Source organism: Xenopus tropicalis, chromosome 3, assembly GCF_000004195.4.
Source record: "Xenopus tropicalis strain Nigerian chromosome 3, UCB_Xtro_10.0, whole genome shotgun sequence".
NCBI classification, from domain to species: domain Eukaryota; kingdom Metazoa; phylum Chordata; class Amphibia; order Anura; family Pipidae; genus Xenopus; species Xenopus tropicalis.
Genome location: NC_030679.2, coordinates 150,298,273 through 150,317,657, shown reverse-complemented (window position 1 = coordinate 150,317,657; position 19,385 = coordinate 150,298,273). Strand labels below are relative to the sequence as shown.

Here is a 19,385-nt window from a genome sequence, read left to right as displayed (position 1 = left end):
CTTTAACAGCTAGAAGAGGCCTAATTTACTAAATACCATGTTTCTTAAATATAGTTACTTTTAATAAATAGGTCATAGTAACCAAACAACTTTGTACTTAGACTGGGAGATTGAAACATATGTTGGTCAGATCCTGGGATGGACTGTCACAAATGTTGTCCATATGTTGGCTTGGACCGCCCCATAAACTAAACAGACATCTTTAGAAGGGGGGGACATAAGAGAGGAGAGGTATAAAAGGAGTAAACCAAATACATGTGGGAAGTACAATGGCAACCCCTGTTCCTGCATAGCACAGAAGCCAAAGGTTTTTTTTTTGAGACAAGGGAGATACTTAACCGTGGGGGTTCCTAAGTCTACAGTTAAATGGGTCTACCTGGGGTCCCCCAAAAACATGTTGGAGGCAGGGTGTAGTAGAACTATATATCTTAATTTGAGATAGTAAAATGGACACTAATGGTTCATGCCCTTACAAGGGAGTGGCAAAGCTAGTGAGCAGCCTGAGCTCCACCAAGGACGTTTAGTATCACTCCTAAAGTGATCTATAACAGAGAATAACCTCACAACTAACTAAGCTCACCTTTACAAAGGCTCCAATCTTCCTTTCCCTCTATCTAAGGGAAGATCCAGGAAGGAAAAACACCCAGACCACATGTGAGCTTCAACTTTTATTCTTTGGAGTTTAGAACATCTACTGGCCAGTTCCTGAACTGCCAGGTGTATTTTAACACAGCAAAGGGAAAGTTTGACCTTCTATACTAAGGACCCACTTAGTTGTCCAAGATCTTGTGATCTGAGAAAAAGTGTAGCTATTTTATCAGGACCCTATACAATTAATCTCCTGTATATGAGTGCAAACAATCTAAGTATATTTTATATCTCTTTCAAATATTCAAGAAAACTTGAGGTATGCGAGTGACCGAGTCATATTAATGTGTTGCCAAGATGTATGTGAAGATTCTCATTCATCCAGGTCATGGCATATCTGTAGCAATAAGTCAGATCAACTGGATTTGCTGTGTTTTTCTTGAAAACATTTTGCTAGTTATCCAACTGGCTTTCTCAAACTTTTTTACGAACTGAGAAAGCCAGTTGGCTGCTGCAAAGGAGATGGGGCAGGCATACTTGTATGGACAGGTTGACTTCATGGATCTAAGTTACTCCTGAAAACAACTGAGGAGGAGCTTAACTAACAGAGCCCTACTTAGCAAGACCCGGGGCCGATCATCTAACTGAGCCTAAGGTTGAATTACTTAGCTTCTGCTCTTTAAAAGTATAGACCCAACCTCCAATGCCTCTATTGTTTTTTGTTTTTAGTCAGTCACATGGACTTCTGTTGTCCCATTGCAGCCTTATATTTGAATCAGCTGTATGTGTTAGAAGTGACTTAACAGCTTAACAACAAAAACTTTGAAACACTCAAACCTGTAAAGATAACAGCTCCCCCTCCCAGCTATAAAACAGGCCCAGCACTTAATTGGCTGTACCAATAAGGGGACTGCCTGAAGTAAAGGCTAGAAAAATCTCATTCTTACAATAGTCAAAAATGCAAAATCTGAAATGTTTCATTCATTCTGAAAAAGAATATAAAAGTTACAACTACAACTTTGTGGCAGCTCAGTCAGTGCAGGGGTATAAATGTCCATCTACACCAGCTAGGGGCTAATGATACCTTTTTATCCCAAACCATAAAGCTCCATGGGTAGGAGAGGCCTATAGGAAGAAAGACAACAAAGAAATACTTATATGACTAATAATAATATCCATGATTAGGACATCTAAGTAATAATAGTAATTAAGTTTGTACAAACGATCATGCTTTTTGATTTGCATCAACAAAGGGGAAAGTTTATTATATATAGTTTCAAGGAATGTTGTCATGGGAAAACATGTTTTTTTTAAAAAAAAATCATCAGTTAATAAAGCTTCTCTGGCAGAATCTTACATTGTAATCTGTTTTTCCATGGGGCTAGCCATATTCTTCATTTCCCAGGGTGCCACAGCCATGTGACCTGTGCTCTGATAAACTTAAGTCACACTTTACTGCTGCGCTTCAAGTTGGAGTGATATCCCCCCCCCTCACCCCCAGCAACCGATCAGCAGAAAAATGGGAAGGGAGCAAGATAGCAGCTCCCAGTAGGTATCAGAATAGCACTCAATAGAAAGAAATCCAAGTCCGGCTTGGGACTCCTCCAGTTACATGGGAGTAGGAGAAACAATAGCTTAGCTGAAAGCAGTTCTAATGTGTAGCACTGGCTATTTTGGAAAGCTCAGACTCAGGCACAATGAACTGAGATGGCGCCTACACACCAGGAATAAAATGCTAAATGGCAGAAGGAATGATTTGCTATGCAACAGTGTAATTTAGAAACAAAAAGTGCCCGATAAATATCATGACAGTGTTCCTGTAAATACATACACAAGAGCGATGTTAATCTTCTTTCTGATGCTTAAAAAGAACATGAAGAGAGATTCTATTTGGCACATACTTCCAAAAAGCAGTTTTAATCTCATTGTTTCTCAGGCTGTATACTATGGGATTGAAACATGGGGTTCCAACTGTGTATAGAAGGGACAGCATTTTATTGATATTGAAGTTATGGCCCTTGGATGGTACCATATAAATGGCTATCAGAGTCCCTTAACACATGCACACAACTATTAAATGGGAGCTGCAAGTGGAGAAGGCTTTGTGTCTTCCTTCAGTAGAGGAGATCCTGAGAATGGCAAGGCCAATGGCAACATAAGTGTAAATAATGAAGCAAAAAGGGAGCATCCCAAAAGGTAGGGCCAAAATCATATCTGTTAATTCTAAAGATGTATAATCTGAGCAGGAAAGTTGAAGAAGAGGGGCAAAGTCACAGAAATAATGATCTATAACAAATGGGCCACAGAACTGCAAATTAAACATTAGAAGATTTATAAACAAACACAATATAAAGGCTACACCCCAAGAACAAAGACTCATATAGAGGCAAAGTCTGAAACCCATAATGGAGGCATAATGAAGTGGGGAGCAGATGGCCAGATATCGGTCATAGGCCATGGCTGTGAGGAGATAAAATTCTGAAGCTCCTGAAACACCATAGAAGTAAAACTGTGTGATACAACCAGTAGCAGATATTGTGCCCCCTCCATTCAGTAATAACCACAAGAAATTTGGAGTAATACTGGTACTGAGCAAAACATCAGACAGAGACAGCTGGGAGAGAAGGGCGTACATGGGAGATCTCAGGGCTGAGACTGTTATTACCAATATAATTATAAGAAGATTCCAAAAAAATGTCACAATATAAATCCACAAAAACAGAACAAAATAAACCTCATTGATTATCTGAGAGTTCTGAAATCCCAAGAGAAGGAAAGATATACCTGATGTCTGATTCACCTTATGCATTGCCTGGAACCATAGAAGTAAGAAGATAAATTGTGATGCAGCTTCCAATGTTTATGTTCTGTTTGAACCAAAGCTCCCAGTGTTCCCATACTACTCATTTGCTGCCTTGTTTAAAGAGATTTGGTTCATCTCAGAATTACCTTTTCACATGATTTAGACATTGATGTTTAACATAATATGGATATGCTCTTATTACTCTAAGGTTTCTGACTTATTTGTCTCTCTGCCTCTCTCCCTGGACTAAACACGCTCAGTGCTATCTGGTAGCTGGGCATAGCTCTCTCCCTCATCCAGTTTAACATCTTTATAACTATCTCCTACTCGGTCTGTAAATCAGTCACCGGCTGGTTGTTGGGGTAATTGTGTCCCAAGAATCTAGGTACCAGTTACATTCTCAGCCTAGAACCCTGTGAGCAGAATGATAGAACTACATTATAGCTGAGAATCTCTTTAACCCGCTGGCTGGAGATGAAGAATGTCATGATCTTTCATCCAAAAACATAGAAATACATTTCAATAATTCCTCTACTGCTGATCCCACTTTGTATGAAAATGTCCTTTATGTTTTAACTTATGTAAGAAGGTGATTATATTTTACATTTCTTAACAGAAAAACTAAAGTAAAAAGGCCAACAAACATTGGCTGATAATGAATGTCCCATACTGACCTTTTCTCTTCTCAAATGTCCCATTAGAATTTTTCTTTATGTATTTCAAAGCAAATTTACCTTTGTTGGTTCTTGTTAATTTTAAATCAAAGAATTTCAAATCTAAAATGAATAGAATCCTGTAGGGTGAGCAGTGCCATTCAGCAAAGAGCAGCCATAACTCTATACTGCATGGATAAGGGAAGCCATTTGGCATTACAGAGATGGGGTTTTTATACCTTTGGAAAGGAACATAACAGCCATTCTGTAACTATCCCCTGGGCCGTGTATAACACAGACTCTCACAGGGAGCTCCCTGGGGCATAAGGAGATGTTTGTTACTAATGACAATGTTGCTAATAGATGTAAAATCTATTTTTACTGTAAATTTTCAAATATTCGGTTGGATTTAGGAAAGTACTTGATACTGAGGATTGAGTAGATGCACTTTATGTTATACCTGGAATCCAATTTTTATTCTCAAGAAAGTTACAAAATAGTCTATGAAGTTTCCATACACCCAGCCCATGATATACAGTATTTAGTAACAGTAACACTAAAGCAACTGGACTTTCTGAGATTGTCATGAAAATGTTCCATCACGCTGGTTCCCCTAAAGAAGATTATCTTTCCAGTTGCTTTAGACTCAATGCTACTTAATACTATACATGACTATAATACTGCTGTTATTGTGATTGCTTCATTGTAAATTGCCTACAGGTGTGGCATTAAGGATGGGGTATCTCCGAGTCGATATCACAATTTGTGTCCCACATTAACCATCAATTGCCACAATTCCAATTGGAAAGAAACCCATGATAATTCCCTTTCTCACCACAAATATTACCATCATAGTTACATAGTTACATAGTTACATAGGGTTGAAAAAAGACCAGTGTCCATCAAGTTCAACCCATCCAAGTAAACCCAGCACACCTAACCCACACCTACCAATCTATACACTCACATACATAAACTATATATACAACCACTAATACTAACTGTAGATATTAGTATCACAATAGCCTTGGATATTCTGATTGATCAAGAACTCATCCAGGCCCCTCTTAAAGGCATTAACAGAATCTGCCATTACCCCATCTCTAGGAAGGGCATTCCACAACCTCACTGCCCTCACCGTGAAAAACCACCTACGCTGCTTCAAATGGAAGCTCTGTTCCTCTAATCTAAAGGGGGGACCTCTGGTGTGTTGATTGTTTTTATGGGAAAAAAGAACATCCCCCCAAAAAAGAACATCCCCCACCAATCAACTGGATTGGTGACAGTAGTTGACCCTACCCTTGTGGGACAAATTTACTACATACTATACATACAAATGTTTTTCCCATTTGAAAGCATTTATATATTTATCAGGACTGATAATACATGTTTCTAATCAGGCCAATAGGGGGCTAATAATGTATGTAGATCGTTCCCTGTGTCTTGTTTTCAGGAGCTCATTGGCCGACATTACACTGATAAGGGGACAGTTTTTGCTTGGGGTCTTAGTATTCCTAATAATAATAATCAATAATCACTTCAGAAGCTTTAGTACATGTGCTCAATCTAGATAATCAAAAAAGGGCAACCACTAAATTTTAAACCCTTAGGCGGGGGTGCAATGAGGTTGTGACCACAAAATACATATAGAGAACAACAAGAGCCCCTCTGCACTCCCCCATTATCAATATGTATAGGGTATTAAGACATTCTGTGCATTAAGCTACCAAGAAATGCCCTGCCCTTTACGCAAAACAGGGATTGTTTGTCCATACATTGCAATATACTTCAAGCCAGCCAACTGCATCAAAGTCGGCCATTCTGGCCAGTCCTACACTGACTTATGTGATTCATTAAGAAGCAAATAAAAGGGCAACCGTATGGGGGTTTTAACCTTGAAAGCAAAACAGTTGCAGGTAAAACCTAGTCCCTTTGTTAAATGTATATTGAAGCAGTAGAATGAATCGCGTAAGTCAGTAAGATGAATCGCGTAAGTCAGTAAGATGAATCGCATAAGATCCCCTACAGCAGAAATGGATCAGGGCGTAAAACATAACCTGAATCCCTATTTAGTTCTGCAGTCACTTTACCAGCATAGGGGAGAGATACCTCCAGTTATCGATCCTTGTTGGAGCACAGACTGCTCTTTCTAGCTATTGTAGGATTTTAAACCATAGGGGCTTTTAAACCTAAGCTGAGCTGAGTACTTGGAGAATAACGAAGCTGGGATTTACTTCTTCTGAAACAGTTGTCCTCTATAAGTATTTATTGCATTTGGGCATTTCTGTATAGTCATGCTGAATAGTAAATACTCTATAAAAAAACATATATATCGGGGTGCACAGTTATAATAAATATAAAAAAATGGTATTAAACTGGCACACCCTATATAAAACAATGTGACTTTTATTTTCAACATATTATACAAGAGCCCAACGTTTAATCCCTCATAAGGACAAGGATAGTATAATGTTATTTCAACAAACTACTGAAATATCTAAACGGTACAAGGCTGCCAGCAAAGCTGTATGATAAAGTTATACGTAAGGGGCAACATGAAGTACCTGAGCCATGTGAATAGGGAGTGTCCCTGGGGGTGTGGGGTGGAGAAGAGTCAAGAGCACTTTTTGGTGGGTTGTTGTGTGTCAAATAGTTTATATGAGGGGTGCTTAAGGTGTTGGGTATTTATAATATATGTGCTAATGATTATGCTGAGAGAGTCTATGGGATTTTTCGGAGGAAACATCACTTTAACCGGGAGACCGTGTTTTTTTTTTTAAAATATTTTCTGTGATTCGGTATCACCTCTGGGCTATGAGATGCATGAAATCTCTGGGAAGAGAATGACTCAAACTAACTATTTTAATTTTAGGCTCCCTTAATGCCACATACTGGTGTAGAAAGATATATTTACCTATTTTGAATTAATCAGAATGTGTACAAAAATATATGGTTTTCTGCGGGTCTCTGTATAGTTAGGGGGGGTTAAGGCACATAATACACTGACAGGGGGCAAAAGCTGAGTCGCCAGGCAAGGAATCCATATGCGCTATTTTCATTTGGGGGTCAGTATACACCACAGACTTTGGTATATCTATGCATATTGGGCATCAAACTGTTCAGTAGACCATAGGTGTTCCTATTTGGGATGATTTGCCTTTGTACACAAGAAATTGTGAGAGACAAAAAAAAAAAAAAAAAATGCGGCAACATTTTTAGGCGATTTTCTGAAATGTCATAAAAACCACTAACTTTAGGAAAGCTTTGCAGATTCGTAGAAAGGACTCTTTACACATGTTGGATTCATCAGAATGTGTAGTTTCCAAAAATATATAGTTTTCAGGGGTCACTGTATATTTAGGGGGTCTTACGACAAATTCTACACAACAGGGGGTCTTATTTGCAGATGCTGAGTTAGCAGTTGAGAAAATTCAAATGCACTCATTTTCATTTGGGGTTTGCACATATAACATACTTTGGTAAATCTATGCATATTGGGCATCCAACTGTTCATTAGGCGTTCACATTTAGAGTGATGTTTCATTGTATATAAGAAATTCTGTGAGATAAATGTGGCAAATTGCGACTGTTAGGTGATTATTAGAAAAATCATAAAAAATACGCTAATCTAGGAAAGCTTTGCAGATTGGTTCATTGGTGTAGAAAGGCTTCTTTAACAATATTAAATCCATCATATTCTTTGTAAGAATATATAGTTTTCTGGGGGTTTCCAGAAAAGTAAATTTAAGTAAATTATGACACATAATACACAAGTAAAGGGTCTTGTTTGCCAAAGCAGAGTCTGTAAACTTATATGCACTAGTTTTTATTTGGAGTCTGTACATATCACGTACTTTGGTAAATCTTTATAAGATAAATGCGGCAAATTGCAACAATTTTAGGTACTTTGGTGGTACTTTCAAAACAGCTAACTTTAGGAAAGCTTTGCCATTTGGTAGTTTGGGGTAGAAATAAATATTAAGCCATTTTGGATTTGTCTGAATGTGTTCATTCCAAAAATATATAGTTTTCAGGGACCACTCGACATTTCTGCAGCATGATTGCCATTCATGGAAATGTGTTTATTTGTGGTTTAAAAAAACTATAAAACCACAAAAATCTGAATGTGAATTAAGCCCCCCAAAGTGTATATAGACAAATCTAACTATAGAGCAATGAAAATAACTGGGTAGCCCAAAGTTATATATATATATAAATAATATTAAGGTCTTTTGCCAGGATGGTAGTGTTAAATTGTTATTAGTAACAAACTTCTGGTTGTGCCCCAGGGAGCTCCCTGTGAGTGTCTGTGTTATACACGGCCCAGGGGATAGTTACAGAATGGCTGTTATGTTCCTTTCCAAAGGTATAAAAACCCCATCTCTGTAATGCCAAATGGCTTCCCTTATCCATGCAGTATAGAGTTATGGCTGCTCTTTGCTCAATGGCACTGCTCACCCTACAGGATTCTTTCCTTTCCCATTTGCAGTTTTGCACAAGACCTTAAAGATAACTTTGTATTATAGGAGAATTGTATTTTATTGGTTCCAGGCAATGCATATGGCGAATCAATCATCAGTCATTTCTTTCCTTCTTTTGGGATTTCAAAACATTCATGTAATAAATGTATTACTTTTTGATCTCTTTCTATGGATTTATATTTTGACATTAGTTGGAAATTTTCTTATAATTATATTGGTAATAACAGTCTCAGCCCTGAGATCTCCCATGTACGCCCTTCTCTCCCAGCTGTCTCTGGCTGATGTTTTGCTCAGTACCAGTATTACTCCAAATTTCTTGCGTTTATTACTGAATGGAGGGGGCACAATATCTGCTACTGGTTGTATCACACAGTTTTACTTTTATAGTGTTGCAGGATCTTCAGAATTTTATCTCCTCACAGCCATGGCCTATGACCGATATCTGGCCATCTGCTCCCCACTTCATTATGCCTCCATTATGGGTTTCAGGCTTTGCCTCTATATGAGTCTTTGTTCTTGGGGCTTAGCCCTTATAATGAGTTTGGTTATGACTCTTCTAACATTTAGTTTGCAGTTCTGTGGCCCATTTGTTATAGATCATTATTTCTGTGATATTGTCCCTCTTCTGGAACTTTCTTGCACAGATTATAAAGACGTGGAACTAACAAAGTTTATTTTGATCATACCTTTTGCATTTTTCCCTTTTTGCTTCATCATTTACACTTATGTTTCCATTGGCCTTGCCATTTTTAGGATCTCCTCTACTGAAGGAAGACACAAAGCCTTCTCCACTTGCAGCTCCCATTTAATAGTTGTGTGCACGTACTATGGGACTCTGTTAACAATTTATATGGTACCATCCAAGGGACATAACTTCAATATGAATAAAATGCTGTCTCTTTTAAGTACAGTTGGAACACCATTTTTCAATCCGATAGTATATAGTCTGAAAACCAAGGAAATTAAAGCTGCTCTACGGAAATATAAGTCATTATGCAAGAAAAATGCAGCAAACTGCAATATGTAGGTGATGTTTCATCGTATATATATATTATAAATAACTCTAACTTTAGGAAGGCTTTGCAGTTTGATAGATTTATGTAGAAAAAAGTAATTTCTTTTGTATTTTCCTTATGTCCATGGGGATCTTATGGCACAGAAAATCAATGCAAGGTGCTTGTTTTGTAGCCTTATTTTGGAGCCTCTGCATGCCATATACTTGGGTAAACATATGTACATTGGGCATCAAAATGTTCAATAGACCACTGGCAGATTTTAGGTTCTTTGACCTTGGTCAAAAGATTTATTGAAAATAAAATGGAAGCTTTTATGTCATTTTTAGACAATTCATAAACACAGCTAACTTGAGCAAAGAACCCTTATTCTGTGAGGTTCTCTCTTTCAACTTTACTCAGGGCTCTATACCTTTCTTGGGCTAAAGTGCAGACTAAAATTGTGTTTTATGATCATTTAACACCAGAGGTAGTGATGAGCAAATCTGTCCCGTTTCGGTTCACCAAAAGATTAGCGAAAATGTCGCGCATCAAAAAAATGTGTCGCTCGCACCTATTCTTTTGACGAGCAACTATTTTTTTTGATGCACAACTATTCTTTTGACACGCAGCTATTCTTTTGACGCCCGTGACTATTTATTTTGATGCGCGACTATTCTTTTGACACCCGCGACTATTTATTTTGATCCACAACTATTCTTTTGACGTGTTACTATTCTTTTGACGTGGGCGACAATTTTTGGACGGCAGGAAATTTTTCCACAGCAAATTTTCTCATCAGTTTCGCAAAACAATCCTCCAATGGCGAAACACGGAAATTCGTCGCGAATCCATGCCTGCCGAAACATTTTGCCCATCACTAACCAGAGGCACAAATCACCTTCTTGAAGTTTCCAAAATTTCCTATCATTAGGTACAGATGCAGCCAAGTTCCTTTACCATGTTGTCGCAGTATATCTCTTCCAATTAACACAAGAAAAAAAAATATACAAATATTTGCCACCAGGTGGCACATAGTCCACAGTGTTTACTATTGTATTTTGCTGGCAAGTCTTTACACTTTAGCACCATCTAGAGGCCGTATTTAACACTCAAAAAATGATGTCTGTACATGATAAGACAAAATGTGAAAACGTGATGGCTGTTTAAGCAAAACGAGATCAGAGCAAGTTACTTTTGCTTCAGTAGAGGTGAATGTTTAACAGTGCAACAGTGATAGAAATTGTAGCATGACATCTAATATCTTCAAAATTTAATATTATACAATCAACAAGCTTTTTGTTGAAATTGTCTAACTCTAATTAGGCACCTTTAAACCCACCTACATAAACCCACCAATAATAAAATCTATTGCTGTAAATAACCACTCAACTTCCTCACATGGAGAAGTATACTACTGCCTGTAGGGGATGAATATTACTGAAGCAACCTATGTCAGATTTATATGGAAAGAGGCCAAATGGAGGAAAATGGTCTAAAGAACATAAAGGCACATTTTGATGAAGAACACCATTCTGGTAAGAGCGGAAAAGTATTGCTTCCCTTTAACCACATGACCAGTAAATTGGTTGTTAAAGGTAGTAAGGCCTGTAGCAAACTTTCCATCTACTATTACATAACCTCCAAAAGCTACTTTAAGCTAAACATGTCAGTAAGGCATGATTAGTATGTATATTTATTAATTCTCAAGTAATTATTAATAATATTAAGAACACCAAGACACCATGATAAGAAGCAATTATTAGAGCCAAAAAGGCATCTATGGCTAGCTTGCCCTTTGAATTTTATAAATAGAAAAATATTTGCAAGTCTGAAAAAAAACACAGTTTTCCCTCAAATAAAGTCCATTAGTAAATGTTTAAATGCCGCCCATGTGGATCAGGTGTGATTAGACTCTTTTCAAAGATGTTGTTCATGTGTGGTACGATTCCTTAGCCCTTTTACTGCTGAGCAGGTATGCTGTATGTTCTTGGGCAGATAGAGATTTCTCTCTGCAGAGGAGGCAATGCAGCCCCCCTGGGCAACGAGCCATGGGGGCTGTAATGTTGGTTCAGTGATGTGATCATCACGGGACCGACCTCCAAGCAGCAGACGTGATTGCATGGCGTCTGCAGCTTGTCCTGCTCCTTCCTCCCCCACCCAGCAGTACCCACTCACTTCCTGCTGCACAGGACTCTGAACAGATGACCCTCTAGGACCCCCCAAGTGTATCAGTGTTCCTGATCTGATTTTTAACATAGCTTTGCCATGTGGTACTTTGGTTTAGAAAGATATGTTTACCTATTTTGAATTCCTCAGAATGTGTACAAAAATATATGGTTTTCTGGGGGTCTCTGTACAATTAGGGGGTGTTACAGCACATAATATGCTGTTAGGGAGCTCTGTCTGTAAAAGTTGAGTTGCCAGGCAAGAAATCCATATGCACTATTTTTATTTTGGGGTCCGTGCATACCACAGACTGTGGTATAACTATGCAAATTGGGCATCAAACTGTTCAGTAGACCTCTGGTGTTCATATTTGGGGTGATTTACCTTTGTATGCAAGAAATTGTGTGAGATAAATGCAGCAAATTGCAACATTTGTAGCCGATTTTCAGAAATGTCTAACCTTAGGAAGGCTTTGCAGATTGGTACTTTGGTGTAGAGAGGACTCTTTACTCATGTTGGAGCCATCAGAATGTGTACTTTCCCAAAATATATGGTTTTCAGGGGTCACTGTACATTTAGGGGGTCTTAAGACACAACATCTGCAAATAAGACCCCCTGTTGCATATTATGAGATAGCAGCTGAGAAAATTCAGATGCACTATTTTCATTTGGGTGCCTCTGTACACCACATAGTTTGGTAAATCTATGTATATTATGCATCAAACTGTTCAGTAGACCTTCGATATTCATATTTGGGGGGATTTTCATTTGTACGTAAAAAATTATAAAAGATAACTGTGTCAAATTGCAACATTTTAGGTAATTTTCATAAAAGTCATAAAAACCACTAACTTTAGGAAAGCTTTACAGATTGGTTCTTTGTTGTAGAAATGAGTCTTTACCCATGTTAGATTCATCAGAGTGTGTACTTTCCAAGAATATATGATTTTCTGGGGGTTTCTGTACATTTAGGGGGTCTTACGACACACAACACAAGCAAGGGGTCTTGTTTGCTGAAGCTGAGTCTGCACCCAAGTAAATTCATATGCACTAATTTTTATTTGGAGTCTGTACATATACTTTGCACATTGGGCATCAAACTGTTCAGTAGACCTATGGAATTCCTATTTAGGGTAATGGTTCATTGTATGTAAGAAATTCTGAGAGATAAATGCGGCAAATTGCGACAATGTTAGGTGATTATTAGAAAAATCATAAAAAACGCTAATTTAGGAAAGCTTTACAGATTGGTACTTTGGTGAAGAAAGGCTTCTTTACCCATGTTGGATTAGTCAGAAGGTGAACTTTACAAAAATATATGGTTTTCTGGGTGTTTCTGGACAGTTAGGGGTCGTATGACTCGTATTATAAGTCATGTTTTTTTTTTTTGCAGAAACTGCATTTCATTTGGAGTCCATACGTATCCCATACTTTGGTAAATCTATGCATATTGGGCATCAAACTGTTCAGTAGACCTCTGGTGTTCCTATTTGGGGTGATTTGACTGAGCAAGATAAATAAGGGCGAATTGCAACATATTTAGCTGATTTTCAGAAATGCTGTCAAAACAGCTAACTTTAGGAAAGCTTTGCCATTTAGTAGTTTAGGGTAGAAAGAAATATTTAGCCATTTTGGATTCGTCTGAATGTGAACATTCCAAAAATATATGGTTTTCAGGGGCCACTCTACATTTCTGCGGCTTTTACCCCACATAAAAATGCAATATTTATGAATTAGGTAAAGGTAAGCAATTAATTAGTATGCACAAGGTATATTTTGGGGTCTTTGTACATAAAACTGTTCAGTAGGCCTATGGGGTTCATATTTAGGGTATTTTATATAATTACCTAATGACCTGGAAGTTTTAAGGTGACTTTTGGAAGTGTCATCAAAATTGGCAAATTTAGGGAAGCTTGGGGGCTGCTTGGTATTTTAGAATTGAAAGACATGGGTACCCATTTTGAATTCAGGGGAGTGTTTACTTTCCAAATATATATCTTTTAGGGGGTGAAGGTATTTTTTATAGCTTTATCCCACATAAAATGATGTAAATATGTTGAAATGTAAGAATTGTCATTAGTAACAAACTTCTGATTCTGCCCCAGGGAGCTCCCTGTGAGTGTCTGTGTTATACACGGCCCAGGGGATAGTTACAGAATGGCTGTTATGTTCCTTTCCAAAGGTATAAAAACCCCATCTCTGTAATGCCAAGTGGCTTCCCTTATCCATGCAGTATAGAATTATGGCTGCTCTTTGCTCAATGATCTTGCTCATCCTGCAATATTCTTTTAATTTTGTATTTGAAATTGTTTGATTTTCTATTTAAAATTAATAACAAAGGTAAATTGACATTGTAAGATAAATTCATATCACTTTTTAACTGTTAGATAATATGGAATACTATGTGGACCTGTATCTGTACTTTTCATTATTAGAGAAATTTACATTTTGAGTTGAGTTTACAATTTACAATGACCCTCTTTGTACTAAGCTTTAGTTCAGCCGCTATCAGTGTTTGACAATAGCCCACTTTTTGTTGGTGGGACCTCCATATAGGTGCTGGGCTCCATATAGGTGCTGTATCTATTCCATGATTCCATGCAAAAGGTTCAACATACACAAATATACACACTGTCTTACTCTCTACTAAGGCAAAAGTCTTGCAATAATATTGTCCTGATTTTTTTTAGTGATGGGTATATTACCATCCCTGGGCTTTATGAAGGGGTTGTAACTTCCTTCTGGATGAGGAAGAGAGTGATGTTTATCTACCAGAATATTGATGTCTAGGGGGAGAGGCAGAAAGAGTCAATAACCGTTAAAACAGACCACAATCCATATTATGTTAAAACATTAATATCTTTCTGAGATGAACCAAAGCTTTTCACATAAGGCACACAAATGAGTAGACTAGGGAACATTCGGACCTTTAGTTCAAACAGAGCACAAATGTTCGATGCTGTGTTACAGTATATCTTCTAACTTCTCTGTTGTACGGTTCCAGGCAATGCATAAGGTGAATCAGACATCAGGTATATCTTTCCTTCTCTTGGGATTTCAGAACTCTCAGATAATCAATGAGTTTCTCTTTGTTCCGTTTCTCTGGATTTATATTTTGACATTATTTTGGAATCTTCTTATCATTATATTGGTTATAACAGTCTCAGCCCTGAGATCTCCCATGTACATCCTTCTCTCCCAGCTGTCTCTATCTGATGTTTTGCTCAGTACCAGTATTACTCCAAATTTCTTGCATTTATTGCTAAATGGAGGGGGCACAATGCCTGCTACTGGTTGTATCACACAGTTTCTCTTCTATAGTGCATCAGCAAGTGCAGAACTATTACTCCTCACAGCTATGTCCTATGACCGATATCTGGCCATCTGCTACCCACTTCATTATGTCTCCATTATGGATTTCAGGCTTTGCCTCTATACGAGCCTTTGTTCTTGGGGCTTAGGCTTTATATTAGGTTTGTCTATTAATCTTCTGACATTTAATTTGGAGTTCTGTGGCCCATTTGTTATAGATCATTATTTCTGTGATTTTGCCCCTCTTATTAAACTTTCCTGCTCAGGTTATAAAGCTGTGGAACTAACAGATATTATTTTGGCCATACCTTTTATGCTTTTCCCTTTTTGCTTTGTCATTTACACTTATGTTGCCATTGGCCTTGCCATTCTCAGGATCTCCTCTACTGAAGGAAGACACAAAGCCTTCTCCACTTGCAGCTCCCATTTAATAGTTGTGTGCACGTACTATGGGACTATGATAACTGTTTATATGGTACCATCCAAGGGCCATAACTTTAATATGAATAAAATACTGTCCCTCCTATACACAGTTGGAACACCATTTTCCAATCCAATAGTATACAGCCTGAGAAACAATGAGATTAAAGCTGCTCTTTTGAAGTATTTGTCAATTTGAAGATTAAAGTTGCTATTTTGAAATGAGATTTTACACTAGTAATGACATGTTCTTCCTTTGTTGATACACACTGAAAAGCATGATCATTTGGACAAAATGAATTACTTTTGATACTTATATTTCCCTTTCATGGATATTATTATTTGTCATATAATTGATTTTCTTTCATTCAATAAGTAGGCTTCTCCTACCCATGGAGCTTTAGGGTTTGGGATGAAAGGGTATTATTAGGGATAGATATGTATAGTTATCTTTTGTTATTTGTCTCAAGAAACACTGGCACCCAAGTTATTTGAGAGATCAATTTTTTGTGTGTAATTTAGTGTGGTTAACCCTTCCTACATCAATCCAGAATGGGACCACCTGAGAGAAAGGGTCTCATGTAACATATGGTGTGCCAGGAGTTGCTACGAGTCGAAGTTGGGTAAGAACAAGGAAGGTCCTGGGGACCAAGGAGCGCAGCATTAGTATTAAAATAATAATCATTGTATTCATTGCTCTGCTATATTTAGCAACCATATCAAAGAAATATCCCACCTAGACGGCATCTTGTGGGGTCTGTATGTTTTTAATATGGATATTTGAATACAAATTTGATTTTTTTAACTGAAATTTTGAGTTGAGTTTGAGATATTTCCTTGATATGGTTGTTTGATTTGCCCTTTAATCTGGGGGCTATGTGCCATTAACTCTGGCCCTTTTTGCCTGGCCATTTAGGACCATTATCATTTATAAATTGTGGCTCTGCCATATTTGTCTAGATTTATATGTTGATATTGGCTGTTTACTTTATGCAATATTGGTGGTAAACTTTCCAGTTCTGATTTATGCTCACTTTTAGGGGCCCATTTATCAATGTATGAATTCCAATTGTTTTAAAGTACGATTTGCGAAAATTCGTATTCTGAACGATAATGTGCGGAAATGTTACGAAAATTCGTATCGTTACAATCCAAAAATATCGTGGTACAATCGGAAAGTTATGAAATTTTCGTATCCAAACGATCGTAAATGGCACGAAAAACTTTCTGACTTTGAACCTTCAATGCATGATTTTGGAAACCTGGCCAAAGGAAAGTCATCATACCGAAGCTTGAATTATGAAACTTTCGTACTCTTTCGCACAAATTTCGCAAAGTACGAAAAAGTCACGGAAATTAACAAAAATATCATAGAGAATATGCACAGTTCTAAAAGTTAGAAATACATTTTTTTTGTAATCGTAACCCATCGTACATTGATAAATAGGTCCCCTAGTGTTACTCAATTTATGTTATAATGATATAATTCTTACTGTAGAATGTCCTCTCCTCAGAGTGATGTCCTACAACCATTATTGTACCATCTCCAGTCCATGTTGCCATGTTTCCATTCTGCAAATAGTATTTTACCTTCACAAGTCTTCAGTCTTAGGTTTGATCACTTAAAGTTCATGTATTGACAGATCTTCTCATATGTTGTGCACTAAATGGTAAAAAAAAAATGGCATTCATTCAAGGTACAGGTATCGGACCCCTTATCCGGAAACCCGTTATCCAGAAAGCTCCGAATTACGGAAAGCCTGTCTCCCATAGACTCCATTATAAGCAAATAATTCAGAATTTTAAAACAGATTTCCTTTTTCTATGTAGAAATAAAACAGTACCTTGTAATGGATCCCAATTAACATATAAATAATCCTTATTGGATGCAAAACAATCCTATTGGGTTTAATTAATGTTTTATTGATTTTTTAGTAGACTTAAGGTATTGAGATCCACATTACGGAAAGACCCCTTATCCGGAATACCCTTGGTCCCGAGCATTCTGGATAATGGGTCCTATACCTGTACTTGCATTTGAAGCCGCTCCTTGCACTTCCACATAGTTGCACTGAGCTTCTGTTCATCCTGAAAACCATGCTGAAGAAAGTGGTGGAAGCTCCATAGTTCCCTACAGCAGCCTGAGTTGATGGACGCAATGTACTTGCACCTAAACAATTGTGCCTGTGTCACTTTGATGTAGAACGGAAGAACATCCTGACTGCAACTAAGATAGTTTGAGATAGAAGCACCTGCCCATCTGCTCTCATTTGCTTCTCACTCTTGTCTACCTCATGGCCACACTTATGGTGGGATTCTAGGCAATGGCAAATGGTGGAATTCTGTGTATTTTTCTTACTGCCTTTGCAATCGTAAAAGACCCCTATTGTATTCTTACATGTAATAAGTTCTACCCATGCAATAATCGTTACCTTACCAGTTTAGTGTAGGCCAATGAACTCCCGAAAAACAAGACATAGGAAGTTATTAGCTCCCATTATTGGCATGATTAGAAATATGTATTATCAGCTTGTCCTGGTACATATCAAATGAAAATTCTCAGATGGGAAAAAAACATTAGTTTTACTCAAATTTTAAAAATTGTGTTAATATGTCCCATAAGGGTAGGGTCAACTCTTGTCACCATTCCAGTCTATAGTATTTGTGGTGACAAAGGGAATTATCATGGATTTCTCCGCATTGAGATACATTTTTTTTTTTTTTGGACAGCAAATTTTCTCGGAAGTTTTGCAAAACAATTTGCCAGTGGTGAAATTTGGAAATTCGCTGCAAATCTATGCCTGGCGAAAAAATTAGCTCATCACTAAATTATACGGCCTACCAGATGGTTCTCCCCTTTCTATTATAGGGCAACTTACCAATGTAATGATTTTGGGCTTTGCTCCCTGAACTTATATTTATAAATGAGCCTTAATGCCTTCAGTAAGATCGTGCCATCTCTATGGAAGCTATTCAGGATCTGTTACATACTGTATCTATGACATAAGCTCAATGGGCCTGAGTTGTATAGAGGGGCACAGTCACCTCCAACATCAGATACTGATATCTAATAAGGTCATTAGATAAATTCATACAAAAATCAAAGAGGATTGGTCAATACACATTCCCTGGTTCCCAGACAATAGACAATGCAGGTCAGTTTGTGATATACCATCCTGTAATCTTATTTTTACATCTAGACCAGTGGTCTCCAACCTTTTTGGCACCAAGGACCGGTGTCAAGCACAAACATTTTCATCTACGCCTTTCTACCTGCGACACTTTCCTCCGAGCCCCTACATGCTCTTCATTTACGCCGCATTTTTACTGCAGCCAGGAACTGAGGCGGCCTACTTGAAAGCACTCCACGGACCGATGGTTGGGGACCCCTGATCTAGAAGACAATTAAGTTCTGACATGGGCCATTCCTACGTGAATTTGATAGTGTCATGGCTTCTATTTTCATCTACAGAGTCATTTCGGATATCAGGAATTGCAGTACTGGGTTTCTTTAAAGTGTTTGTTGAACTAGCACTCTCCATATCAGAGGTTACAGCACTGATTTTCTTAGAGGTACTTGTTGAACTAGCACTTTCACTGTTATGATAACACATTCTCAGCTTAACTTTACGTTTAAACTTAAGAAAATCAATTTTTCATGGAAGTCAATGTACCATTATTTACACGTTCACACTGTGTGCATACATCTACTGTAAATATCCTTTACTGTAGAAACTAGTGATGAGTGAAATTTTTCGCCAGGCATGGATTCGCAGCGAAATTCCGCATTTCCCCATTGGCGAATTGTTTTGCAAACTTCCGTGCAGTCGCATCAAAAATGGGTACAGTCGCGTAAAAAGGGTGCGGTGGCATCAAAAGTCACGTCAAAAATGGACGCTGGTGAGAAAAAGACGCAGGCGACTAAAAAGTTTTGTAACAAATGTGTTTTGCAGATTTTACCCCATTT

The 19,385-nt window shown here is 37.8% G+C and overlaps 1 pseudogene; it reads right to left on the bottom strand.

Moving 5' to 3' along the window:
• Positions 1-2,431: 2,431 nt before the first annotated feature.
• LOC116409634 lies at positions 2,432-3,879 on the bottom strand (annotated as a pseudogene).
• Between the last annotated feature and the right edge of the window lie 15,506 nt (positions 3,880-19,385).